The sequence below is a fragment of the Ovis aries genome, chromosome 3 (genome assembly GCF_016772045.2).
Source record: "Ovis aries strain OAR_USU_Benz2616 breed Rambouillet chromosome 3, ARS-UI_Ramb_v3.0, whole genome shotgun sequence".
Classification (NCBI taxonomy): Eukaryota; Metazoa; Chordata; class Mammalia; order Artiodactyla; family Bovidae; genus Ovis; species Ovis aries.
This window is the reverse complement of record NC_056056.1, coordinates 129,638,482-129,666,468: the sequence shown is the minus strand read 5'-3', so window position 1 is coordinate 129,666,468 and position 27,987 is coordinate 129,638,482. Positions and strand designations below refer to the sequence as shown.

Below are 27,987 nucleotides of genomic sequence, written 5' to 3'. Positions count from 1 at the left end.
TTTATAATCATAAAGGATACAATACCCATAAGCCTTAAATGGTTTTATACAACTCACAACATATAAGGTAGATTCATTTGTCTAATATTAATTTAGGCCTCAAAAGTAAGGTTTTCTTTCAGCATAGATTGGCTGATTCAAGTTCTATGTTGCCTTTTTTTTTTTTTGCACAAACTTTTTCCATAAAGTATTAGGCATATTTTCCAGTTTTGGGTGTAGAATCTTAGTAGATTTTTCTCCCCTCAAACTTTTAGTGTTTACTAGCTCAGCCCTAAACTGAAAATATTTTTAATGATTTACCTTAAACTTTTCCTACTACATTCAAGTTCATTTCTAAAAAGTAACAACTCTTGTTTTGTATTCCTATTTTATCAGCTTCTAGAGCATTAAATTAAACTGAAAATTATAATGGCCATTACAATGGATGTAAGTGTGAGTGGGAACAAAGTCAACTGAGTCTTTGGAACCATGCAGCTGAGCTGGTGGGAGCCTAAGCAGACAGGCAAATGAAGGCTCTTCTGGCTGTGCACTTTGAGTGAGTTTAGAGAAGAAATGGAGATTTACATCAACCCAACGAGTTGGTCAAATAAAGAGGAGTTGATGTATTTTCACTGCATGACCTGTAAACGGTTCAACTCTTGACAGACTTCAGTATCTCTCTGGTAGTGTTTTGCTGTAAGTTAGGAGCACCACCACCATTACTCCAACAACAGATCACAGATGTCAGAATAATCTTATATTACTCTTCAGAGCTATCATTATATGAATAATTGCATATCATTTTTATATCTCAGCACCTTTCATTTTATTTATAGTTAAACTTATTTGTTATACGATCAACAACTATTTATGGTCTGCCTACTATTTCTCGATGTTGGGATACAGTATGAATAATATGTGGTCCTTTGCTCTGGGAAAAATCACAGTCTTGTGAGGCAGAAAGGTCAGTAAATGGGAAGTTACTGAGCAGCTGGTTGGCACGAGGGACAAACCAAGAGAACGACATTGCATATTCCAGGCTATGAGTCTCTTAGTTGAAATTGGAGGGGAAGTGTGGGTTCAGTAGTTACCAACCTCTCTGGAGCACCTTCTGAGTACCAAGCTCTGTTTTAGGCACTGGGGTTACAAAGATGAATAATTCGTTGTCCTGTACTCAGGAAGTGTGTACATGTAATTATAGTTCCCTGCAGGAAGTGCTGTCTTTTGGATCAGCACTGAGTCTTCAGAGAGCAGGGAAAGGCAAGCTTCCTGTAGGACGTGAAGCTCCTCTGGCTTGTAACCGTGCCTCAAGCAGAGGCCTAACTTGTCTTTCCTGCCCTGTTCCTGGGAACATTTTTAGTACACCTTGTGTGCTCGATTAGCATCTGAATGAGTAAATGAACTGCATGATGATTAGGAGTTAACTAGGGGCCAGGCCCTGTGCTCTGGGCTGGGAATACAAAGATGAATGAGCCATGGCCTTTGCCCTGATTGAGGAGATTATAATAAAATCGAAATTCTGACTGAATCCTGATAACATATCAGCAATGTAAGACACTTGCAAACTTGGGCACACCTTTCTAATAAGTTGTGCTCCACATTGGACCATTTACTGGCTTTGGCAACACTTGTCAAACATACTCTTGAGCTTACTCCAGGGAGGACAGTGGATGGTTAAGGAAGCTGGCAACTGAGCAGGCCAGCTTCAACCCTGGCAAATAAAAAGGCATCATTCAGACTGGCTTGAATGACGTTTGGGCTGGGAAATCATCAGTACTCAACCCTAGAGCATGGGTAATACGACTGATAGCAGGCTATTGGGCTTCCCTAGTGGCGCAGTTGGTAAAGAAGCTGCCTGCAATGCAGGACACCCAGGTTCGATCCCTGGTTGGAAAGATCCCCTATGGAAGGGAAAAGCTACCCACTCCAGTTTTCTTGGCTGGAGAATTCCACAGACAGAGGAGCTGAGCAGGCTATTGGTATCGTGAGCAGTTTCAATGGAGGATCCCCCAAATGCTTTTTCAGAATGTTCGTCTGCACCATCCCTACCCCTCACCACAAGGGAAGTAGCAAGTAGAAATTCTACTTCAACATCTAACACAAAGCTTGGAGCTGTTGACTGGTGGTTTGCTCCAGATAACCAGCAGGTCTCTAGGAATACATGAGTTTGAATAAGGTCTCTTGGTTTATTACAGCTGCTACAGCCTAACTACTCAAACTCTCAATTCCTGAACCACCAAAGGCAGCTAAACTTGGTCAAGCGGCTAGTAGAGCAGGGTTCACCAGGCAAGGCAGGATGCCATGGATATGTAATTTATGTCCTGTTATATGACTAAATGCTGCAATTAGCATGACAAAAATCCTGCAGCTATGTCATTTCTCTCCAATATTATGAAAATACAAGTGCAAGGAGATATAGGATTTTGTCTCAGGACACACAGTAAGTTAGGGGCTGAAAAACTCCATCCTGCCATAACCAGCAAGTCATATTGTGAGTCTATCCCAGAAAAAGAAAAGCCAAACATTTTCCTAAGTGGGGCATATTCACATCTTTGCCATTTCTTAAGAATGCTCTTTTTTACCTCCCTCTTTTTGTGACAGCCTTTTCCAAGTTCTCATTGCCATAGATTCTTGGGAATCCACATGTCAGACTCAAGCAGAATTACAATTCTAATATCTACTCATGTCCCCCACATGCCCTCAGCCCTGCCAGATGGAGGGTCACATTCCAGTTTAGAAATAGCATCAAAGAGAAGTCACTTCTGGGGTAGAGAGCAAGCGAGTAGCTAGAAGTTAAGAGACATTCAATCAATGACTAACGCAGCAGACAGGCTTCCCTTTGTCCATTGTTAGCTACGAGTGAATGGATTTTCCAGCCCCTGTTGCTACCTCTAGAGAAGGGAGGAGGTGGCAGTGAGCAGAAAAAGGTTCTTTCAGCCTGACTCTGCCTTGAGTTATTGCTTTATCATTCTCCAACTTTAGTGAGATTTAACTGATAAAAAGTAAGATATTGAAAGTGTTCATCATGACAATTTGATGTACATATACATTATAAAAGAATTCCTCCCAATTTAGTTAATTAACATATCCATTACCTCACATTTATCTTTTTTTTAAGTTGGGGGAGGACACTGTGAGTTATTGTCTTTTGCACTTTCTCCCATAAATCACCAAGTCCAGTCACGAATTTTTGGCAAGTGGGAACCTCTTACCATCAGACGTTTTGGCTCTGGTGAGTGTTCTAAGAAATGTCCTAAAGGTCTGAGTTAAGGACCTCGGGTCTAGTTCTGTCTCAGACACCAGATAGCCACATGCAACCGCAGGCTTGTTGACTCTATGATCTGGGTTTTGGTTTCCTTGTCTGCAGGATGAGGGTATTGGATGCATATCAGGTCACTAAATGGAGGTCTCTAGGCCATATTTTGCTTGAAACTGTGTATTTTGTCTATATAGTAGTTTTTTTATGTTTACAAAATTTGAATTAGTGTCTACCATTTAACAATTGACTCAACAACAATAAAACAACCTGATTGAAAAATGGGCAAAGGACTTGAGTAAACATTTCTCTAAAGAAGGCAAGAATACTGGAGTGGGTTGCCATGCCCTCCTCCAGAAAGAAGACATACAGATGGCCAACAAGCATATGAAAAGATGCTCAAGACCACTAGTTATTAGAGAAATGAAAGTCGAAACTACAAAGATGAGATACTACTGCATACCCGCTAGGTATACCTTTCTGTATAAAGAACAGAAAAAAACAAGTGTTGGTGAAGATATGGAGAAATTGGAACCCTTGTGCACTAGGGGTAGTAATGTAAAATGGTACAACTGCTATAAAAAATATAGTGGGTCCTTAAAAATGAAAAATAGAGCTACAATTTGATCTAGTAAATCCATTTCTGAGTATACATATACCCAAAAGAACTAAAAGTAAAGTCTTGAAGAAATATTTAATACCCATGTTCACTGACTAGTCAAAAGTCAACCCAAGTGGCCAATGATAGATAAATGGGCTTAAAAATGTGGTATACACAAATGTAGAATATTATTCATCCTTGAAAATAAAGAAATTCTGACGCATGATACAACATGGATGAGCCTGGAGGACATTATGCTAGGTAAAATAAGTCACAAAATGAAAACAGTTTATGACTCCATATATATGAGATACTTAGAGTAGTTACGTTCATAGAGACAACGTATAATAGAATGGTGGTTGCCAGGGTCTGGGAGAAATGGGCAATATTAAGTTGTTTAATGTGTACTGTTTAAGTTTTGCAAAATGATAGAAATTTTGTAGACTGACTACACAATATAAATGTACTTAACACTACTGATGGAGAAAGCGATGGCACCCCACTTTCACTTTTCACTTTCATGCATTGGAGAGGGAAATGGCAACCCACTCCAGTGTTCTTGCTGGGAGAATCCCAGGGACAGGGGAGCCTGGTGGGCTGCAGTCTATGGGGTTGCACAGGGTCGGACACGACTGAAGCGACTTAGCAGCAGCAGCAACACTACTGAACTGTAGGCTGAAAATGGTTAAAATGGGAAATTTTATAAGTATATTTGACCACAATTAAAAAATATTTTTGAGAGACAGCTCATGAAAATTTGAAGTCATCTTTTTTGGGGGGGAAAGTCCAGAAGATCGTGACTTTGGGCCTTAGACATCAGTTGGCAACAGCCAGCTTGAGCTGAGTATCTGCTCTTCTCTTCAGATGAGCCTATTCTTTGCTGTTCTCCCCAGGCTCCACCTCATTATCTTTTTTTCCAATTAAATAACCCATCTGGCCCCTATAGAGCTTTGAATTTGCAACCCCTGATTAGACTATCTCTACTACCTTTTATAGCATTAATACCTATGAGTCTAAAATGTTAGTCATCATGAACACTCTGTAAGTAAACAAGATGAGTGAGACATAGGCAGAGAGACATTCAAATTACTTTCTTGACATATCTTCTTTCAGGTCCATGGGAGGGTTAGCACTCATGTCCACAATGGGCAGTAAAAACAGCTGGGTAGTGACATTGGTTTAGTTGTTCCCTAGCACTGAAGAATTGATGTTTTGAACTGTGGTGTTGGAGAAGACTCTTAAGAGTCCCTTGGACTGCAAGGAGATCCAACCAGTCCATCCTAAAGGAAATCAGTCCTGAATATTCACTGGAAGGACTGATGTTGAAACTGAAACTCCAATACTTTGGCCACCTGATGTGAAGAACTGACTCATTTGAAAAGACCCTGATGCTGGGAAAGATTGAAGGCAGGAGGAGAAGGGGGTGAAAGAGAATGAGATGGTTGGATGGTATCACTGACTCAATGAACATGAGTTTGAGTAAACTCTGGGAGTTGGTAATGGATAGGGAGGCCTGGCATACTACAGTTCATGGAGTTGCAAAGAGTTGGACATGACTAAGTGACTGGACTGAAGTGAACTGAACTGACTTCTGTATAAACCCCAGTCATGGCTGGGATTTATATTCTGAACCTGAGCCTTTAGTATGACTCAGGTCAATGAGGCTTACTGATCCAGACAACACTATTGTCACTAAAATAGATGAAATCTTTAAATGTTACAAAATGGAGGACCCTAATGGCATGGGGAAAATTAGGAGAGAAATGATATAGGCAACTGGAAGCTTTGCTTTCAGAAAAAGAAGATGATTTAAAATTGTCTAAAGGAAACAAAGCTGGCATGGTGGTTAAGAATCTGTCTACCAAGGCAAGAGATGCAAGAGATGTGGTTTGATCCCTGGGTTAGAAAGATTCACTGGAGTAGGAAATGGCAACCCACTCCACAATATTCTTGCCAGGGAAATCCCATGGACAGAGGAGCCTGGCAGGCTATAGTCCAAGGGGTCGCCAAGAGTTGGATGAGACTGAGCATACACACACAAAGGAAACAAAGAAAAAATAGATCTCTTCCTTCAACAACACTTATAGTTTGATATCAGTAATGCTGCAGATAGTGTGTACGACATCATGATACATACCTCTACTTGTGATCTTGGGAAACAACTTGATTATTGAAGTTTGAGATAAGGTAATTTTGAAATCTTCCTCTATCCCTTTGTGTTGAGGGGAATGAGATCAGCTCGAATAAGAGCCCACATTATAAAGAGCATCCTTGTCTTGGTCCCTAATTCATTCATTCATTGTAACTCATTCATTTATTCAACCAATATTTATTTAGCACCTACTAGTTATACTGTTCCTGGCTTAAAGCATGGCAGTTAAGATTCCTACCTTCGTGGAGTTTAGGTAGTAGGAAAGGACAGAACAGCTTATCAATGTTTGGTCAATAGTTTCCTTGAGGGCATTATTTTGTATATTTTTTCCCTCTCAATGTGTACTAGGCACTTTGGTAGTTGCTCTGAGGTCAGCTTGGTGGAGAAGACAGGCATTTAACAAGGTTGATTATAGAAGGTTTTAGAGTTTTTATTAGTTCTGAAAGCAAAGGACATGGAAAGCTGCTGCAGAAGTGTCTGGTGTCTGGTCTTGGAGGATGTCTAGTTCTCAGTAGTCAGAGGCCGAAGCTTTATTCGAGGCCAAAGGCAAAACATAGCCAGAGATGGAAAGTATGGAATGGCAAGAATGTTTGTGGAGAACAAGACTTTCTGAGGAGCTGAATGAGCTGTATTTCTTTCTGTAACACTGAAAATTGTCCTGAGATATAATTATAGAGAGGATCATTCCTAGGGGTAGCCACACACTACCCAGAGGCCTGCCTGAGGAGGGGCTGCTGCAGGCTTAAAGAGATTCAGTCTGAAAAAATTTGATGTTTTGTCAAGTTTGTTTAAGTTTGGGATGGTAGGGTTAGTGTGCTACATGACAGAATTGAAACTTCTACACATTACCTGCACCAGTTCATGGATTGCACTTTATAGAACCAGAGTCAAGCCTTTGGACTGTACTAAGCAAATTTATGAAGAATGTTTTACCATTCATGAAAAATTGTATTTGCCGAAAGTGTCTGATGACCTTAACCTAAAGAAATTGTCTTTAAAAAACTAGGGATCTTACATTTGGCAGGAATATAAAATGTATTTATTTAAAAAGATGAAATATGTTCTATGCCATTTTAGGCAGCTGAAAGAAGGAAGTTTTTTGACCACTTCATGCATATATACTTCCTACATATGTACTATAATCATAATAGCTAATATTTATTGAGTTCTTCCTGTGTGCTAGGCACAAGTGTGAAAGTGTTAGTTGCTCAGTCGTGTCTGACTCTTTTGCAACTCCATGGACTGTAGCCCACCAGGTTTTTCCATCCATGGTATTCTCCAGGCAAGAATGCTGGAGTGGACACCCATTCCCTTCTCCAGGGAATCTTCCTGATTCCCAGGGATTGAGACCAGGTCTCCCACAGCATGAGTAGATTCTTTACCATATGAACCATTATACTTCTAGTAATTAATATATATATATATATGGATATGTATATGTATAAACTCAGATGACTATTCTAATAACTCTATAGACACTATCATTATCCCCATTTGAAAGATGAAGAAGTACAGAGAGGTTGAGAACTTGCCCCAGATAGCCTGGCTAGTAAAAGGAAAAGTTGGGTTTTCAACCCCGGCTTGGTTCCAGACTCTGTGATGTAAACACTGCCTCTGAGAGCAAATTAAAAACAAAACAAACCTAGGAAACCATAATCCTTGGCAGTGATATCGGAGTTAGGAAGTGGATTGGATTGGATTTGCATATTTGTCCAGTATTTGTTGAGTACCTGTTACACTGTGCCAGGCCCTGTCCAGGTGGTGGGACATACAGGTGCACAAAGCAGATGAAAGCCCTGCTCTCAGGAGGTTCATGTCCTAGGAGATTCACTCCTTTGTTTTTCTAAGGTTATTGATTCTCTCTTTGAGTGCTATTTGTGTTAAAGGCCAGTTTTTTTTTTTTTCCTCAAGTTTTCCAGTATGTTGTGGACTGATATTTTAATAAACTACAGAAAAAATTAATAACTAGAAAAGTAAAATTTAAAAGACCCCAAGTACATACAAATTACACAGCTTGTTTTTTTAAGTATTCAACTCAAAGACAAAAAAAAATCACTCAATCAAATTTCTGTATGCTTCTAAGGCTTACTCTCAATGATCTCATTATGAATCACCACAGTTCACCAACTGGCAGTTGTCTAAGGCCCACATTTGGGGTAGCTGCCATATGCTTTGTTTTTGCCAGCTATTTAATTACTACCCATCACAACATGTGATCTGAAAATAAAGATGAATTGGATTTATAATATGATTGGCTCTTTTCTGTAATGGGCCAGATAGTAAATATTTGAGGCTCTGTTGACCAGACCGTCTCTGACACAACTACCCAGCTCTGCTGTTGCTGTGTGAGAGCTGCCATAGGTGATGCGTAATGAATGAGCAGGGCTATGTTCCAGTAGAACTTTATTTCTAGTCAATGAAATCTGGATTTTGTAAAATTTATTTGTATCACAAAATATTACTTTTTCTTTTAATTTTTTTCAACTATTTTTATAAATTTAAAAAGCATTCTTAGCATGTGGGTCCTACCAAAACAGGCCCAAGGCTGGATTTGGCCCATGGGTTTTAGTTTTAAGACCCCTTCCACAAAGACAACAGAAATATCTTGGAGTAGCTGATGTCCTTGAATTTGCTAAGAAAAAAATGCAAGTTACTATATTTTTAATGCAATTTGTAATGAATGTTAGTGATAGTGTCAATAAACATAAAACTGAAAAAGCATATTATTACATATGGCTAATAATAGTACATCATGCGAAATGCTGGGCTGGATGAATCACAAGCTGGAATCAAGATTGCTGGGAGAAATATCAACAACCTCAGATATTCAGATGATACCATTCTAATGGGGCTTCCTAGGCAGCACTAGTGGTAAAGAATTTGCCCATCAATGCAGGAGACGCAAGAGACACGGGTTTGATCCCTGGGTGGCAAGATCCTCTGGATGAGGAAATGGCAACCCCCTCCAGTATTCTTGCCTTGAAAATCCCGTGGACAGTGGAGCCTGGTAGGCTACACACCATGGAGTTGCAGTCAGACATGACTGAGCACACACACCATACCATATCATACTACACTACTCTAATGGCAGAAGTGAAGAGGAACTAAAGAGCTTCTTGATGAGGGTGAAAGAAGCGAGTGAAAAACCTGGCTTAACATTCAGTATTCAAAAAACTAAGATCATGGCATCCAGTCCCATCAATTCATGGCAAATAGAAGGGAAAAAAGTGGAAGCAGTGACAGATTTCATGTTCTTGGGCTCCAAAATCACTGCAGACAGTGACTGCAGTCGTAAAATTAGAAGATGGTTGCTCCTTGGAAGAAAAGCTATGACAAACCTGGACAATGTGTTAAAAAGCAGAGGCATCACTCTTCCAGCAAAGGTCCATATAGTCAAAGCTATGGTTTTTCCAGTAGTCATGTATGGATGTGAGAGTTAGACGTAAAGAACTGAGCGCTGAAGAACTGATGCTTTTGAATTGTGATGTTGGAGAAGACTCTTAAGAATCCTTGGACTGCAAGCAGATGAAACCAGTCAATCCTTAAGGAAATCAACCCTGAATATTCATTGGAAGGACTGATGCTGAAGCTGAAGCTCCAATACTTTGGCCACCTGATGCGAAGAACTGATTCATTTGAAAAGACCCTGATGCTGGGAAAGACTGAAGGCAGGAGGAGAAGGGGGCGACAGAGGATGATATGGTTAGTTAGTATCACTGATTCAAGGGACATGAATTTGAGCAAACTTTGGGAGACAGTGGAGGATAGAGAAGCCTGGCATGCTACAGTCCATGGAGTTGCAAAGAGTTGGATATGACTTAGGGACTAAACAACAATAACAACAAATGATAATTAAAAACGTAGAGATTAAAACCCTTTTAAATTATAGTGGGAATGTAAAATAGTGTAGCCAGTTTGGAAAACAGTCAGGCAATTCCTCAAAAAGTTAAGTATAAAGTTCAGTTCAGTTCAGCTGCTCAGTCGTGTCTGACTCTTTGCAGCCCCATGAATTGCAGCACGCCAGACCTCCCTGTCCATCACCAACTCCCGGAGTTCACTCAAACTCACGTCCATCGAGTCAGTGATGCCATCCAGCCATCTCATCCTCTATTGTCCCCTTCTCCTCCTGCCCCCAATCCTTCCCAGCATCAGAGTCTTTTCCAATGAGTCAACTCTTCACGAGGTGGCCAAAGTATTGGAGTTTCAGCTTTAGCATCATTCCTTCCAAAGAACACCCAGGACTGATCTCCTTTAGGATGGACTGGTTGGATCTCCTTGCAGTCCAAGGGACTCTCAAGAGTTCTCCAACACCACAGTTCAAAAGCATCAGTTCTTTGGTGCTCAGCTTTCTTCACAGTCCAACTCTCACATCCATACATGACTACTGGAAAAATCATAGCCTTGAGTAGACAGACCTTTGTTGGCAAAGTAATGTCTCTGCTTTTAAAGTTATCATACAGCTAATAATTTCACCCCTATGTGTATGTGTGTATACTCTGTGTATGTGTGTATACATCCATATATGTATATAAGCAACAGAATAAAAAACATATGTCTGTAAAACACTTGTACGTGAATGCTCATAGCCACATTATTCATAATAACTATAAAGTAGAAATTACCTAAATGTCAGTCAGCTGATAAATAAATAAAATATGGTGTGTCCAATAATGGAATATTATTTGGCTATATAAAGGAATGAAGATGAAGTCCTGATACCTACTACAACAGAGATGAACCTTGAAAATGTAAGTGAAAGAAGCCAGATGCAAAGTCACATGTTATATGATTTCATTTATATGAAATGTCCAGAAAGTGTACTCCATGGAGAAAGAAAGCAGATTATTGGTCACCAAAGGCTGGGGACAGGGAGAGGGTAATGAGAGTGTTTTTGGGGAGTTATTCTGGAACTTGATGGTAGTAATGGGTGAATAACCTTGTGAATAAGCTAAAAAATAGTAAATCATATACCTTAAAAAAATAAAATTTATGTACATGGTTTATAAATCAAAATATTTAAAAAGTGATATTTTAAAAAATTGTCAAAAGAATCAAATACTGTCAACAACATTTAACCTGGAAAATTTGACGTTGGTAAAACTAATAGTCATAGCAGGGATTTTATAACAGGCTATAACTGATAAAATTTTGTATTGACCAAACACTAACCAATGAATTTTTGTTGGGAAATATATGCTGATTAAAATTATTCAGTAAAAATGATTTCAGCTGAACAAAGGTTAAAATAGAACAAAACTGGGTATAATTTAACTGATTTCCATAGAAAATTGACAGTGAAATTAAGTTGGCTTAATGGTATTCACCCTCAAATTATTTCTTATTGAAAAATCAGTAAATACTGGTACTATTTAAATTAGAATACTTGTTTTAAAAATGCAGAATCAAAGCATCCTAATCAAGAATGGCAGATATATACATGCACTGGGCTTCTAGTATGGCTCTGCTGCTGCTGCTGCTGCTGCTGCTGCTAAGTCGCTTCAGTCGTGTCCAACTCTGTGTGACCCCATAGACGGCAGCCCACCAGGCTCCTCCGTCCCTCGGATTCTCCAGGCAAGAACACTGGAGTGGGTTGCCATTTCCTTCTCCAGTGCACGAAAGTGAAAAGTGAAAGTGAAGTCGCTCAGTCGTGTCCGACCCTTCGTGACCCCATGGACTGCAGCCTACCAGGCTCCTCCATCCATGGGGTTTTCCAGGCAAGAGTACTGGAGTGGGGTAACATTGCCTTCTCCCAGAAAAACATCTATTTCTGCTTTATTGACTATGCCAAAGCCTTTGACTGTGTGGATCACAATAAATTGCGGAAAATTCTGAAAGAGATGGGAATACCGGACCACTTGACCTGCCTCTTGAGAAACCTGTATGCAGGACAGGAAGCAACAGTTAGAACTGGACATGGAACAACAGACTGATTCCAAATAGGAAAAGGAGTACGTCAAGGCTGTGTATTGTCACCCTGCTTATTTAACTTATATGCAGAGTACATCTTGAGAAACACTGGGCTGGAGGAAGCACAAGCTGGAATCAAGGTTGCCGGGAGAAATATCAATAACCTCAGATATGCAGATGACACCACCCTTATGGCAGAAAGTGAAGAGGAACTAAAGGCCTCTTGATGAAAGTGAAAGAGGAGACTGAAAAAGTTGGCTTAAAGCTCAACATTCAGAAAACTAAGATCATGGCATCTGGGCCCATCACTTCATGGGAAATAGATGGGGAAATAGTGAAAACAGTGGCTGACTTTATTTTTCTGGGCTCCAAAATCACTGCAGATGGTGATTGTAGCCATGAAATTGAAAGACGCTTGCTCCTTGAAAGAAAAGTTATGACCAACCTAGACAGCACATTAAAAAGCAGAGACATTACTTTGTCAACAAAGGTCCGTCTAGTCAAGGCTATGGTTTTTCCAGTAGTCATGTATGGACATGAGAGTTGGACTGTGAAGAAAGCTGAGCACTGAAGAATTGATGCTTTTGAAGTGTGATGTTGGAGAAGACTCTTGAGAGTCCCTTGGACTGCAGGGAAATCCAACAGTCCATCCTAAAGGAGACCAGTCCTGGGTGTTCATTGGAAGGACTGATGCTGGGGCTGAAACTCCAATACTTTGGCCACCTTATGCGAATAGCTGACTCATTGGAAAAGACCCTGATGCTGGGAGGGATTGGGGGCAGGAGAAGAAGGGGATGACAGGATTATGGCTGGATGGCATCACTGACTCGATGGACATAAGTTTGGGTGAACTCCGAGAGCTGGTGATGGACAGGGAGGCCTGGCGTGCTGGGATTCATGGGGTCGCAAAGAGTTGGACATGACTGAGCAACTGAAATGAACTGAACTGAAAGTGAAAGTGAAGTCACTCAGTCATGTCCTACTCTTCGTGACCCCATGGACTGTAGCCTACCAAGCTCCTCCGTCCATGGGATTCTTCAGGCAAGAATGCTGGATTGGGTTGCTATTTCCTTCTCCAGGGGATCTTCCCAACCCACGGATCGAACCTGGGTTTCCCGCATTGGAGGCAGATGCTTTATCCTCTGAGCCACCAGGGAAGCCTGAACTGAACTGAACTCAAGGCCTTATCTTATCTTAATCACTGCTTCAAAGGCCCTATCTCTGTCTCTCTAGATATAATCACATTCTGAGGTACTGGGGGTTAGGCTTCAACGTATGAATCTTGAGGACACAATTTGGCTTACAACATCCATTTAGTAACAACACACACTTTATGACTTGACAGGCTCAAAGTGGAACCCTCAGCTGTCATCTAGTGTAGTTCTTACCTTCTCTTTTTCAGAAAGAGGAATGAACTTAACATTACTCAGGCACATTTCTCTAACTTTCAACTTTCTATCCTATGACAGGAGTCTATGTTCAAGATGTACACAGTTCCCTCAATATTTGTTATCAGGAGTGACATATTGTGGTGTGATTGAGGGAGTGCTCTTGAGGAATCATGAAAAGCTTGTTTGCAGAGTTTATCGATGACAGAGGATCACTTGTGAAAATATAATGAAACAGACAGCATAGTTATACCCATGAAGCTGGACCACACCCAGATACTGTTTTGAAAAGTTCTCGATGATTATATTCACCTTAGAGGAGTATCAAGAGGCTTCAGTTGGCTTCAAAAGTCTCCCGGGTGCCATCTAACAACAGATGTTTGGGTTCAAAGATAGAAAGAGGAGAAGGAAAGCCTCACATATCATTCATGCTTAATCCTTGGAATCCCTTCTCTCACCTATGGAAGTCTAGGGGTTTCTTAGGTTGTTAGAGGGAGATGTCAGTAAGGCATCAGTTTTTGATGAAATCTTAGAAATTCTTTAGAGAATGTCTTAAAAGTGTCCTGTCTAGAAGTGATGTTGTTTTACTGTTTAGTTGCTAAGTCACGTCTGACTCTTTTGTGATGCTGCGGACTGTAGCCTGCCGGACTCTTCTGTCCATGGGATTTCCCAGGCAAGAATATTAGAGTGGGTTGCCATTTCCTTCTCCAGGGGATCTTCCCAGGGATCCGACCCAGGGATCGAACCTACATCTCCTGCTTGTCGGGCGGCAATGAGCCACCACAGAAGCTTGGTCTAGAATTGATAAACAGCATTTCTTCAATTCATTCATTTTTATATTTCTCCTTCCCTCAAAGATTTATTAAGTGTCTACCATAGTCAAATATGTGCAAGGTATTTGATTATGATTACATGTAGACCACAGTTAAGAGACAGGCCATTAAAACAAGTAATTGCCATTTAGTCTAATAAGGTCTGTGATAGAGAAAATTAGGATTGTAGCAGCATAAGGGAGAAAGGCATTCAACTCAGGCAGGGAGGTCAGGAGAGCTCTCTCCAGAGAAAGTGAGGGCAAAGTTGACACCTGAGAAGGACCAAGGAGTCAGTCAGGTGAAGAGAAGGAAGGGGAGAAAAGTCTTAGTGGAGGAAATGCTAAGAATGTGCCTGCAGGCAAGAGATGCTGATGGAACCAAGACACTTTGGCTGAAGTGTAGACTGCAGATGGTGAGAGCATAAAGCTTGGAAGGGTGGGTGAGGTGGGAACGATAGATGGGGTGTGGGGATGCCGGTCCTAAGGAACCTTGTGAAATATGGTAGAAAGAGGAGAGTATTCTGAAAGCTCCCTTATTTACTCCTGATCTGTTCCTGTGATTCTAAGGTGTTCTGAGGGGGCTCTACTGTGCCCTAGCTCTGGGCTTTAGAGCCAGACTGTCTAGTTTTGAAGCTCCACTGAGCTGCTCCCTAACCTCATCACATCATCTGTGTTTCAGTGCCCCACCTCATCTGTAAAATGTGGTCATAATAGTACCCACTCAGAAAGCTATTGTAAGAATGGAATAAGATAGACACATAAACTACTCTAGAATAAGGCCTACGCTGTAATAAATTCTCACAGCATTGCAGCTATTAGCAAAATCCTTAGTGTGAAGTCCATCTCACCAAATACTATCCCCTCTTTGTTCTAGAATGAAATTACATTGTTTTGGCTATTGAAGAGTTCCTGCCCTTCACACCTTGAATCCTTGGTTTCAAAGTAATGGCAGGAATTTGTTCTAATTGCTCTATGACACATGCTTGGAATTATGGTCTTTCGACTGTCATTATGCCACAAACGCTTTGAGCCTGAAGCCTGGTACATTTATGAACAGATGAGTCATGGAGCGGTATACAAGTCCAGACTGCTGTAAGGAACTTCCTGTCGGTCAGTGGTTGCAGGAGCTGGGATGATCACAGCTAGAGTCATCTGCATGGCTGTCCATCCATTGCCCAGGGAAGCTTATGGAAGTCCAGCCGTCTTTTGTGCCTTGTTAATCAAGAGACAAAGGTTTTAAATGAACCTTGGGATTTGTGTTCTCTCAGCAGGAAATCGGGTTAATGACTTCTTTGTGTTCTGTTTAAAATTTTCTTTCCTGGGAAGCTAACAATAATTCCCTGATCTGGTGATTATTGTAAGGATTGGGCTTGTACAATATTGTCTTAACAATGTAAGAACAGTAAATGAATTCACTTAGTCATTGACTTGATTAAGTATTTACTGTGCTTCATTAAGAATGGAATATGAATATGGTGAGTACTCATGAGAGGGGAGTTTGATGTGTCAGCTGATAATTGAAGCAATATAGTAAATGCTAAAATAGAGTTTTATTTGCGATGTTACAGGATCACAGAAGGAAAAATCCTAATCTTCCTCACGATTGTGATGGTTAATTTTGTATGTCAACTTGGCCATGCCATGGTGACCAGACACTTGGTCAAACATTATTCTGGGTCTTTCTGTGAGGGTATTTTTGGATGAAATTAATGTATAAATCAGTGGACTTTGAGTAAACAGGTTGCCCTCCATAGTGTGAGTGGGTCTCATCCAGTCAGTTGAAGGCCTGAGTAGACAAAAGTCTGACTTCCTCCAAACAAAAGGGAATTCTGCAGCAGGTGGCCTTCATGCTTGAATTGTAACATTTGCTCTTCCCTGAATCTCCAGCCTGCTGGCCTTCTCTGTAGATTTTGGGCTTGCCAGCTTTTATATCTACATAAGCCAGTTCCTTAAAATAAATCTCTTGCTATCTATATACATCTTATTGGTTTGTTTCTCTGAAGAATCCTAAATAATATAATGGTAAACAGGAAATGCTTTAGAGAATAGATGATATTTAAGCTGAGTCTTAAAGGATGAATCAGAGGAGTCCATTTAGGGTAAAGACAATCTAGGCAGAGAGAACTGCAGGTACAAAGGCATAGAGACTTTCAACAGCATGGAGCTTTGGGAGAATTATATACAACTTGGTTTTCTTGAACTTTGAATTTGAGAGGCATGAAGGGAGATATGGTGGAACTTAAAGAATTGGAATCAGAGAAGGGATAAAAAGGGGCTGAATAAGGTGGTGGTGGTGAGGAAGGAGCATAAAGATGGATTTGAGAGTTATTTGAGAGGTAGATTTGATAGGACTTCATTTATTAGACCCAGGTGGGGGTGATGAAAATAAAAAGGTGGAGTAAAGACATCTAGTTTCTGATTCAGGCTATTGGTTGGGTGGTGGCACTCTGACTCATATATTACAGACTTTATGATATGAGGCTGGGTTATCCTGGATGACTTCCAAAAGGGTTTAATTAGCAAAGTGCTAAAAAGGTACTAAATCACTGCAACAAGAAGAGCAAGCTAGTGAGCTTCCAGAGAATGAGAGAATTAGAACATGCCTTCCAGATTCACAATTCTCATCAGTTTCACTATAAACTGTATGTAGGACATTCCCCACTCAAGGTGGAGCCTATGAATTCCAAGGGGACAACATGAGCCTAAGGTAAAGACATTTCAATGCCAGCTTCTATATTCCATGTATGAAATTGTCCCTCTTGCCTGTATAAAAAGGAGAGTATGGACTTACATCAGTTCAGTTCAGTTGCTCAGTCGTGTCCAACTCTTTGTGACCCCATGAACCGCAGCACGCCAGGCCTCCCTGTCCATCACCAACTCTAGAAGTCCACCCAAACCCATTTCCATTGAGTCGGTGATGCCATCCAACCATCTCATTCCCTGTTGTCCCCTTCTCCTCCCACCCTCAATCTTTCCTAGCATCAAGGTCTTTTCAAATGAGTCAGCTCTTTGCATCAGGTGGCCAAAGTATTGGAGTTTCAGCTTCAACATCAGTCTTTCCAATGAACACCCAGGACTGGTCTCCTTTAGGATGGACTGGTTGGATTTCCTTGCAGTCCAAGGGACTCCCAAGAGTCTTCTCCAACACCACACTTCAAAAGCATCAATTCTTTGGCACTCAGCTTTCTTTATAGTCCAACTCTCACATCCACACATGACCACTGGAAAAATCATAGCCTTGACTAGACAGACCTTTGTTGACAAAGTAATATCTCTGCTTTTTAATATGCTGTCTGGGTTGGTCATAACTTTCCTTCCCAGGAGTAAGTGTCTTTTAGTTTCATGGCTGCAATCACCATCTGCAGTGATTTTGGAGCCCCCCAAAATAAAGTCAGCCACTGTTTCCCCATCTATTTGCCATGAAGTGATGGGACCGGATGCCATGATCTTTGTTTTCTGAATGTTGAGCTTTAAGCCAACTTTTTCACTCTCCACTTTCACTTTCATCAAGAGGCTCTTTAGTTCTTCTTCACTTTATGTCATAAGGGTGGTGTCATCTGCGTATCTGAGGTTATTGGTATTTCTCCCGGCAATCTTGATTCCAGCTTGTGCTTCTTCCAGCCCAGCGTTTCTCATGATGTACTCTGCATATAAGTTAAGTAAGCAGAGTGACAATATACAGCCTTGATGTATTCCTTTTCCTATTTGGAACCAGTCTGTTGTTCCATGTCCAGTTCTAACTGTTGCTTCCTGACCTGCATATAGTTTCTCAAGAGGCAGGTCAGGTGGCCTGGTATTCCCATCTCTTTCAGAATTTTCCGCAATTTATTGTGATCCACACAGTCAAAGGCTTTGGCATAGTCAATAAAGAAGTAGATGTTTTTCTGGAACTCTCTTGCTTTTTCCATGATCCAGTGGATGTTGGCAATTTGATCTCTGGTTCCCCTGCCTTTTCTAAAACCAGCTTGAGCATCTGGAAGTTCATGGCTCACGTACTGTTCAAGCCTGGCTTGGAGAATTTTGAGCATTACTTTACTAGCGTGTGAGATGAGGGCAACTGTGTGGTAGTTTAGTGGCCTAGAAATAGCTATGGTAGTTCCATCAGGATACTGTGATAAGACTGATTTCCCTGTGATGCCCTTCCTTTCCTGTTCATTCCACTTAATAAATTCCTGTGTGTGACTCAAGGTCCAGCTCACATTAGCTCATACCTTCAGGAACTTGACCCATGTGATGTCAATCTGCAGTTAGCTCCCTTGCCCCGACCTTTGTTTGCAGCACTTTGGAGTGGATTATAGACTGCCTTGAATATCTCACTTTTGTATTCTGTGAATCCCCAGACCTCATCTTATTTACCTGCTGCATAATTCTTTCAGTTTCAAGGTTCTAGTCTTGAATTTTATTTGCTGATCACTGTGCTTTTAAACAAGACAGCAAGAATTACATGCTCCCCACCCTTCTGACTATTTATTGAATATTAATGATGTGCCAAGTATTTGATCCATCCCAATCACCATCCTTGGCTCCCTCTTGCCCTCAACTCACTCAGTTCCAACTATAGGGACTTATTCCCATCTCAGAGCCTTTCCATTTGTCTTCTGGCTACCCGGAGTGCCCCGCCCCAGAACCTCCCACTGTTTAGTTTCCTTAATCTCATGTCCTCAGAGAGACTTCTTCTGACCCAGCTCTCATATATTTGCTCTGTATCTTATCCTTCACTTTGCATAGAGCACACGATTATCTAAAATCAACTTGTAACTTGTGCACATGGCACGGTGCTTGGTTTTTCAGTAGGTGCTCTGCCTTTTGAATCAGTGAATCAACTGTCAGGCTAATAGGCACCTGCCCTACTTAGTCTTTGCAGAGAAGACTAATAGTGAGCACCTACTTGTGGCCTACTTTTAAGGAATATACTGAGTGAAACAGTGCATGTAGAAGTATAGTAACTTATCATGGGGAGTTAATTGAGACTGTGGATTCAGAGAAAGACCTCCCTGAACCCAGTGAAGTTTAAGTTGAGACTGAAAAGGTTTCACAACCTCTTTTATACACTACTGAATATGTCCCAATTTTCTTCTTTTTTTTTTTCTTTTTGGCCATACCACGTGGATCTTAGTTCCCTGACCAGGAGTTGAACCTGTGATCCCTGCAGTGGAAGCGTGGAGTTTTAGCCACTGGACCACCAGGGAAGTCTCTGTCTCTATTGTCTTGATCTTTATGCTGCCCAGAGCTCCTTCAGTTTTGACTTACAGGACAAGACCTTTGATTACTGATGGGGTAAAGAAGTAATCGACCTTTCTAGCTATTTTAAGCTATTTTTAAGATGGGCTTCCCAGCTGGCTCAGTGGTAAAGAATCCACCTGCCAATGCAGGAGATATGGGTTCAATCTCTGGATAGGGAAGATCCCCTGAAGAAGCAAGTAGCAACCTACTCCAGTATTCTTGCCTGGGAAATCCCATGAACAGAGGAGCCTAGTGGGCTACAATCCATGGGGTCAAGAAAGCGTCAGACATGATTTAGCGACTAAAATAAGAACCCCAAATTTTAAGATAGATCATAAACAGTCCATGTTAGTACATAATGAATAATAATACTCCATTCCAGTCTATGTCATCATCATATTTATTAACGGAATTCAGCATTACAGCTGTTCATGCATTTATTTAACTACCATAAACATTAAGCTGATGCCACCATTTACTTGATAAATCTCTTTATTCCATCTTCTCTTTTACACAGATGCAGTTAACCTTCACTCTGTCTGCAGCTGTTTATTCCATCACTAAAGCACTGGTGTGTTACGACTTAATTGAAGAGAGTTTTTGTCCCCTGCCTACTGCAACATTGCTAGTGAGGCACTCTCTGGTATGCATTTCTGGGTTGCTACACTGATGATATGTTTTGATAAAAAGAGTACCTTTGGATATTATTACCTTGATCTTACTCTTGATATCAAAATTGTCACTGCTACATGGCTGATGGGAAAATGTTCCACTGCTGGGAGCAGAGCCACAAAACCCTTAATCACAGCTTTCCCTTTCCCTGTTTTATAACCCACCACAACTAACTCTCTCCCTATATATTTATTTAGTTGCTGCACAAATGGATGTTTGTTGATTCAGTGGCTAGTTAGGGCTTATTTCTACAGTCAACTACAAAGGTCTTTGTGTCTGGGAAATCAAAGTATAATTTCAGTTGGTTTCTCCATCTCTTTAGTAGGAAAATGGGTGTGTGATCAGAATGTCCAATATGTAATTAGACTGGAAGATGAGACTCCATTATTCCAAAGCTTCAACCAGGCGCCAGAGGACGAGAACTGGAGAAGGAATGGGTATTGTTGGAACCCGGTCTTCTTTATGTCTGTGTGACTGTGGACAAATCCTGCCTCTCTACACTGTAATCTTTTCTCCTATGAAACCACAAGATTGGGTCTTGGGCTCCTTTTGGAAGGAAGCCCGAGGGCTTATTGACAAGATGTTGAAATGTCTTGCTATGGAAAACTTCTATTTGGTAAGGTTGCTGGGGACTCATCAAGGGGAGGGTGAGTTTGTGGCCTGTGATTTTCTCTTCTAGGTTTTGCTGTCTTTGAAAGCAGCTGAAGAGAGAGAGAGAGAATAGAAAATTGTGCTTACTGTGTAAACAGTTAATAACACTCAATTTCTACCTCATTGCCATATAATGGAGATAGGAATCTCATTCAGACACATGGAAATGTAACAATTCTAGTCTTTATATACAGCCTCTTAATCACCATGCCACTCACACTATGTAATTTGTTCTGTGAACTTGGGCACATAAAACACATTACCCTAGTCACCGCCAGTCATGGCACCACTGAAGACAGAACCAGCACAACAGGTGCTTGAAAGGAGACATGCTGCGGACTGCGCTGCTGCAAGGCAAAAACAGGTTGCCAAACCCAAGGGCTTGGATTGGCTTTGGAGAGCAACTGGCTGGAATCGGACACAGCTGTTCCCCAAGTGGCGGCAGGGTTTGAAGGTGGCCCCCAAAGACCTGTCTTGAGATTGGATTAGTAGAATGGGAAATAAGGTCTCTCTGTGGTTTGGAAGAATGCCATCAGATCTGGCCTTCAACTACATCACTCACTTCCAGTATGCCAGAAATATAGACTGTTAGGAGTTTGTTTGGCTCAGGTATGTGCTGTCTATTATGGCAGCCACTAGCCACATATGACTGCTGAGCATTTGAAATGTGGCTAGAGCAAAGGAGATGAGCTGTATGGGTAAAATACATATGGAACTTAAAATCCTTTGCAATAAAAAAATGAATGAAAAGTAGCTCATTGATAATTTTATATTGATTAGATGTTGCAGTGATGCTATTTTGGATATATTGATTTAAATTAAATATAGTATTCAGATTAATTTCTCTTGCTTTTTACTTTTTAATTGTGAGTACTTAGAAAACATAAAGTTACATGTGTGGCTCACATTTTAATTCTATTGGACAACACTTGCCTAGAGTAATCAGATGCTTGTTTACTCCAGCTGCTGTGATTCTACCTTATTTATCTTTCTCCTTTTACAAACTCACATCCCTTTAAAGATTTTTCACATTGATACGAGGAGCCTGCTTCCTCACTCCTACTGGGGAGCAGAGTTCCTTTCATCATTCTGCCTGGCATCTCTCTACCTATCTCCTGGTGCAGACAGCTTGAATGAAACATGTTCCTCTGGCTGTGAAGAAAGCCCTGTTTTCAGGGACATCTGGGTCAGAATTTTAGACAGACATGGGAGTTTAAACCTGACATAGGTCTAGCCTTCTGATGAGGTTTAGGTTTTGTCCCAGAGGACCTAAGTGAGTGAAAAACCACAGCACATCAAGGACAGTATGCAGTGTAAAGAGAAGCAGGAGTCCTGGACTGATGTTAGAAGACATGGATTAAAATCTCTGGTTAGCCACTGGTTAGCTGGCTTTGATTTGGACAAATCATGGTATTTGAGCCTCTCTTTCTTGCTCTGTCAGATGCCTATAAGGTGAACTCAACAATGCTTACTTCAGAGGGATGTTGTGTTGTGTTAGTTGCTCAGTCATGTCTGACTCTTTGTGACTCCATGGAATGTAGTCCACCAGGCTCCTCTCTCCATGGGATTTCTCGGGCAAGAATACTGGTGTTGGTAGCCATTCCCTTCTCCAGGGGATTGCTGAATATCAAATGAGATGATGTATAAGAAAATATGTGTGACTTGGGAAGCCCTGTTTATGGTGGCAAATTTATGGCCAGAGGCACAGGTCCTGGGGACAGATGGTTTTGTTTGGAAAAAAAGAAAAATGCATTTTCTTTAGCAGAATTGGAGTATCTGCAGTGGAGGGGACACTCTTCTGTTTCTCATAGACTTTACCATTCTTGTTGTCTTAATTCAGTTGATTTGTGGCACCTGCCTGTCTGCTTAAGATGGATGTGTTCGTGTACCTTGCAAGATGGGATGGGCCACACTTAGTAACACAACCATGCCTGTTGCTGGCTGGCACAGTTCCTGTCCCCAGGAGCTCACAACAAGTACATAAGTTATAGCATAACCAAGTCTGGATGAATGGATGTTTACCAAGCAGCTGATCACTGCTCTAAGATCTAGGGATGAAAATTGAGAGGAACAAATAGCTGTGGGTATAACAAAAAGTCCAGGTGACTAACTGAAAGATATTTAAGAGGAGGTGGGGTATAGGAGGCAGGTATAGGAGGAAGAAGGGTAACATTTTTGAGCCAAGACTGGGCCATACATAAGACTGAGCACTTCTCATCACTAACCATTTCATCTACTCAAAGCAACCATCAGAGCTAGATACTGTTATCTTTGTTTGCAGATAAGGACAGGAGGTTCATGAAACCCTCCCAAGGTCACACACAATGGATAGAGCTAGGATTTGAATCCAGGTCTTTCTGAGTGGATTAAAACCCAGAAACACAGGGCTTAAGGCCATGACGTGTCCATTGTGTTCCCCTCAACCCCTCCAGAATTAATGAAAGGATGATGTATAGCCGGGAAAAATATCAATAACCTCAGATACGCAGATAACAACACCCTTATGGCAGAAAGTGAAGAAAAACTAAAGAGCCTCTTGATGAAAGTGAAAGAGGAGAGTGAAAAAGTTGGCTTAAAGCTCAACGTTCAGAAAATGAAGATCATGGCATCCGGTCCCATCACTTCATGGCAAATAGATGGGGAAACAGTGGAAACAGTGTCAGACTTCATTTTTGGGGGCTCCAAAGTCACTGCAGCCATGAAATTAAAAGACACTTTGTCCTTGGAAGGAAAGTTATGACCCAACCTAGATAGCATATTAAAAAGCAGAGACATTACTTTGTCAATAAAGGTCTGTCTAATCAAGGTTATGGTTTTTCCAGTAGTCATGTATGGATGTGAGAGTTGGACTGTGAAGAAAGCTGAGCACCAAAGAATTGATGCTTTTGAACTGTGGTGTTGGAGAAGACTCTGGAGAGTCCCTTGGACTGCAAGGAGTTGCAACCAGTCCATCCTAAAGGAGATCAGTCCTGGGTGATCTTTGGCCACCTGATGCGAAGAGCTGACTCATTTGAAAAGACCTTGATGCTGGAAAAGATTAAGGGCAGGAGGAGAAGGGGATGACAGAGGATGAGATGGTTGGATGTCATCACCAACTCGATGGACATTGGGTTTGGGTGGACTCCAGGAGTTGGTGATGGACAGGGAGGCCTGGCATGCCTGCGGTTCATGGGGTCACAAAGAGTTGGACACGACTGAGCGACTGAGCTGAACTGATGCATAACAATTATTTTCTTTCTGTTTGTTGGGCCTCTTTCTTACCCACTAACCACCCCTTTCTAAGAGAGTTGTATTTTTAACCCCAAAATGATTTTTTAATTAAAGTTACAGTAGTATACTTTTGAAAGCATGTTGTTATTTATTCACTAAGTCGTGTCTGACTGTAGCCTACCAGGTTCCTTTCTCCCTGGGATTTCTCAGGAAAGAATACTGGAATGAACTGCCATTTCCTTCTCCAGGGGATCTTCCCAACCCAGGGATAGAATCTGTGCCTTCTACATTGGCTGTCAGATTCTTTACCCCTGAGCCACCAGAGAAACCCTTTGAAAGCATACAAAACTGCATAATTACCCGTGATTTTTCAACAAAGATACTAGATATATTTAATGGCAAGATAAAGGTAAGTCTAATGACTTTTGTTCTGTTCTAAAGTGAAGTCAATCAGTCATGTCTGACTCTTTGTGACCCCATGGACTGTATGTAGCCCACTAGGCTCCTCCATTCATGGGATTTTCCAGGCAAGAAAACTGGAGTGGGTTGCCATTTCCTTCTCCAGTGGATCTTCCTGATCCAGGGATCGAGCATAGGTCTCCTCCATTGCAGGCAGGCTCTTTACCATCTGAGCTACAACAGAAGCTCAAGTTCTAAAGTCATCATGAATTCAAAAGGTGCACATTTAGGAAATGTACTGAGGGAGATTTCTTCCATGGTCTGTATATTTTAATCCATCTCATGGGAGTATCTCTTCTGTTTTGGTCATTGGCTAGGATCCAGGGATGTTTGGAAGATGGCACTAGGAACTCATCAGCATCATTAACTCTTCTAAGAGGAGAAGGAGCACAGATGTCAAAGAGAGGCAGGAGAATGGCACATGCTAAATCCATCATTGTGAGCTTGTTCACCTCCTAAGTGAAAGTGAAGTTGCTCAGTCACGTCCGACTCTTTGCAACCCCATGGACTGTAGCCCACCAGGCTCCTCTATCCATGGGATTCTCCAGGCAAGAATACTGGAGTGGGTTGTCATTTCCTTCTCCAGGGGATCTTCCCGGCCCAGGGACTGAACCCAGGTCTCCCACACTGCAGGTAGACGCTTTAACCTCTGAGCCACCAGAGAAGTTCACCTCCTAAGGAGACTCTGAAGAATGTCTATCCTTGGCATCCTGTCTTCTCTTTCCTTCTTCCTGGAGGGTGTATTTATGGACAGTCAAATTTGTTGTCTGGGGAATCTGACCAGCCTGCAGGGCACTCTGGTCCCAGCAGTGACTGGGGCTGTTTGATTATAAAACCTCTGGTTCTTGTCTGTAGTAGCCTTTAGCATTGATTCTTCAGTGATAAGCATCTGTGCCCCACCTCAAACTGGTGAGGCTTTCTGTGGCTATCCCAACCAAAAGGTCTCCTCCCTACCCCTTTGCTCCAAACTCCCTTGGGATTGGCTCTTCACGTGTGCAGAGGTCAGAGAGAGTTGCAAATGAGCAAGCCAAGGGTGATGGCCTTGGTTATGGGCTTTCTGTGCATCATGAGACAGTGGCCTTTATCAGCTTGTGTTTGACTTCCCTCTGCTACAAGTTGGGGTAAAGGTCATCATGGGCTCATTCAGAGCCCAGGCTCTGGATTCTGACACACCCAAGTTTCATTTCTTACACTGCTATTTTCTGGGTGGGTCACCTGGCACAGGTTGGCTTAAAATGTAAGTCATCTGCATAAAAATGTATAATAACAATGAGGATGTTATGATATTTTAATAATAACAGCAAGCACTTCTATTGCTTTTACTAAGTGCTATGCACTACTCTGTCTTGTATATATTAACTTAATTGATCCTACAACAACCCTATGAGGTATGTACAATTATTATCCCCATTTTACTGATTAGGAAACTGAGACGGTGAGAATTGAAGAAATGTCTCAACATTCTATAGGTGGTAATTACATACCTGAGATACCCAAGCAGTGCAAGTCCAGAGTCCATTCCTAAGCACTAGGTTATGCACAAATATTAAACACATGCAAATTTGGAACACAGTAGATGTTCCATGCTGCTGCTGCTGCTAAGTCACTTCAGTCATGTCCGACTCTTTGCAACCCCATAGACGGCAGCCCGCAAGGCTCCCCCGTCCCTGGGATTCTCCAGGCAAGAACACTGGAGTGGGTTGCCATTTCCTTCTCCAGTGCATGAAAGTGAAAAGTGAAAGTGAAGTCACTCAGTCGTGTCCGACTCTTAGCGACCCCATGGACTGCAGCCCACCAGGCTCCTCCATCCATGGGATTTCCCAGGTAAGAGTACTGGAGTGGGATGCCATTGCCTTCTCCATAAATTCTGTCTATTAATCCAATTATTATTATCTTTAATGGTCCTGGTTTGCATGGCTTCCATGAGGAAGTCTCCACTTCTTAGAAGTGAAGTGAGACTTGAGGCGTTTTTGTAAAATGATGACTTTTTTTTTTCATCATTTTGAGCTTAGGTGAGGGTATGGGGTCTGAATTCCGTTCCTCTGCTTTTTTTTTTTTTTTTGGATCAAACAATTTTGTTGAGGAGCTTTAGGGGAGGGTCGATGGCCTTGGAGGACAATAAGATCTGATGTCCTCAGCCCGACTGGGATCTCCCCAGTTTCACAGTGGCCAAAAAGCAGAAGCAAATATTTCAGAGAGGTGAGGTGACAGGCTTGATTATTCCTTTTGAATCTTTTTTCTTTGGTGGCACAGCATGACATTTAGGATCTTAGTTTCCCAACCAGGGATTGAACCTGTGTCCCCTGCAGTGGAAGCATGGAGTCTTAACCACTGGACCAGCAGGGAAGTCCCAGTTCCTCTGTCTTTTAACTTTAACTTATTATATGTTAATATTTTTATCACACTTTGCAGTTTACATATTACATTGTACTCTGATGAACACTAGCATCTTTTCATGGGCATAAGCTAAAGTGAGTTAATATGTGTAAAGTATTTAGACAAGGGCTTGGTACCGAGTATGTGCTATATAAGGAGAGGATATATAGAGGGTCATTTCAAAGACCTGAATATGATTTCACCCCAAGCTCCACTATCTGTCTTTCCTTGTAGGGATGCTTCTGTCCCCAGATCCTATTAGGACAAATAGAGACCATGTGCCATAGTTGTATGTTGTGTTCCCAGCTGCCAGTACAGGAGCTCCTTGAGGATAGAGATCTAGCTGGGTTTACCCCTCATGGCCAAGGCCCACCACATGGACTGGTGCACCAAAAACAAATAGGAGCCTGGCAAGAAACATTTCTTTGTACCAAACTCCAATAAGGAGCAAGGCAAAAAGAAATAAGAGGAACATATCTTCATTTCCCAAACTTGCCATTCTACCTTTAAGGGTCTAGATTTAAATGACTATTTCATGACACAAGGAGTTAATAACTCCCTTCAGGTGACCCAGCAGTGAAGCCAACATCACTTTATGCAAATTGTCAGACATGGGAATTATGTCACAGAAGACAGGGGCTGCAGGTACAGAAAAAAGACTGGCTTTTTGCTCATACTGTTTCTGTAACTATGAAGTTGCTCTGTATACAATTTCTTTGTATGCATATATATTTCTATATTATATAATATTAACTGAGATTCAACTAGGGGTCAGGTGTTGTTTTAAAAGACTTATATGTATTAACTCATTTAATTCTCATGATAGCCCCATGAGGTTGATATATTTATGATCTTCATTTCAAGGACACTGAAGCATAGAGAGGTGAGGCTCGGCTCCCAGGGACACACAGCTGGTATGTGGTGGAGGTAGGATTTGAACCCAAGAATCTGGTTCTGGTATCTTACTCATCACATGAAACAGCTGATTCCTTATTTTGATCCAGTCCTTCCATCTAATATGTAACTAATACAGAAAACGCTATGTTAGTTATGTCAAATTAACACATCACAGAGATTTTAGAAGGGTTATCAATGCCCCTACCCACCCCAGAGAGAGCTCCCCAAGGGTTACCTCTCCTGATGGCCAGCAACTGCTTTGCCCCTATAAAAACTCTTTAATGACAAAGGGCCTATAGAAGTGTGAGTTCCTAACTCACACTCTGCTACTGAAAGTGTCTGAAAGTGACAAACTCTGCTACTTTAGTTAAGTGTCATTTACTATAGAGGTAACACACTTCCAAA

General features: G+C 41.5%; 1 long non-coding RNA gene across 1 annotated transcript in view; it reads left to right on the top strand.

Annotated features, from left to right (window-relative positions):
* Nucleotides 1-23,986, top strand: part of LOC105607931 (uncharacterized) — a 64,218-nt gene extending 40,232 nt beyond the window's left edge. Inside the window, exon 3 of the long non-coding RNA XR_001039073.4 lies at nucleotides 19,835-23,986. This is a non-coding gene — a long non-coding RNA (uncharacterized LOC105607931). The remainder of the gene's footprint in view (nucleotides 1-19,834) is intronic.
* The last annotated feature ends 4,001 nt before the right edge of the window (nucleotides 23,987-27,987 follow it).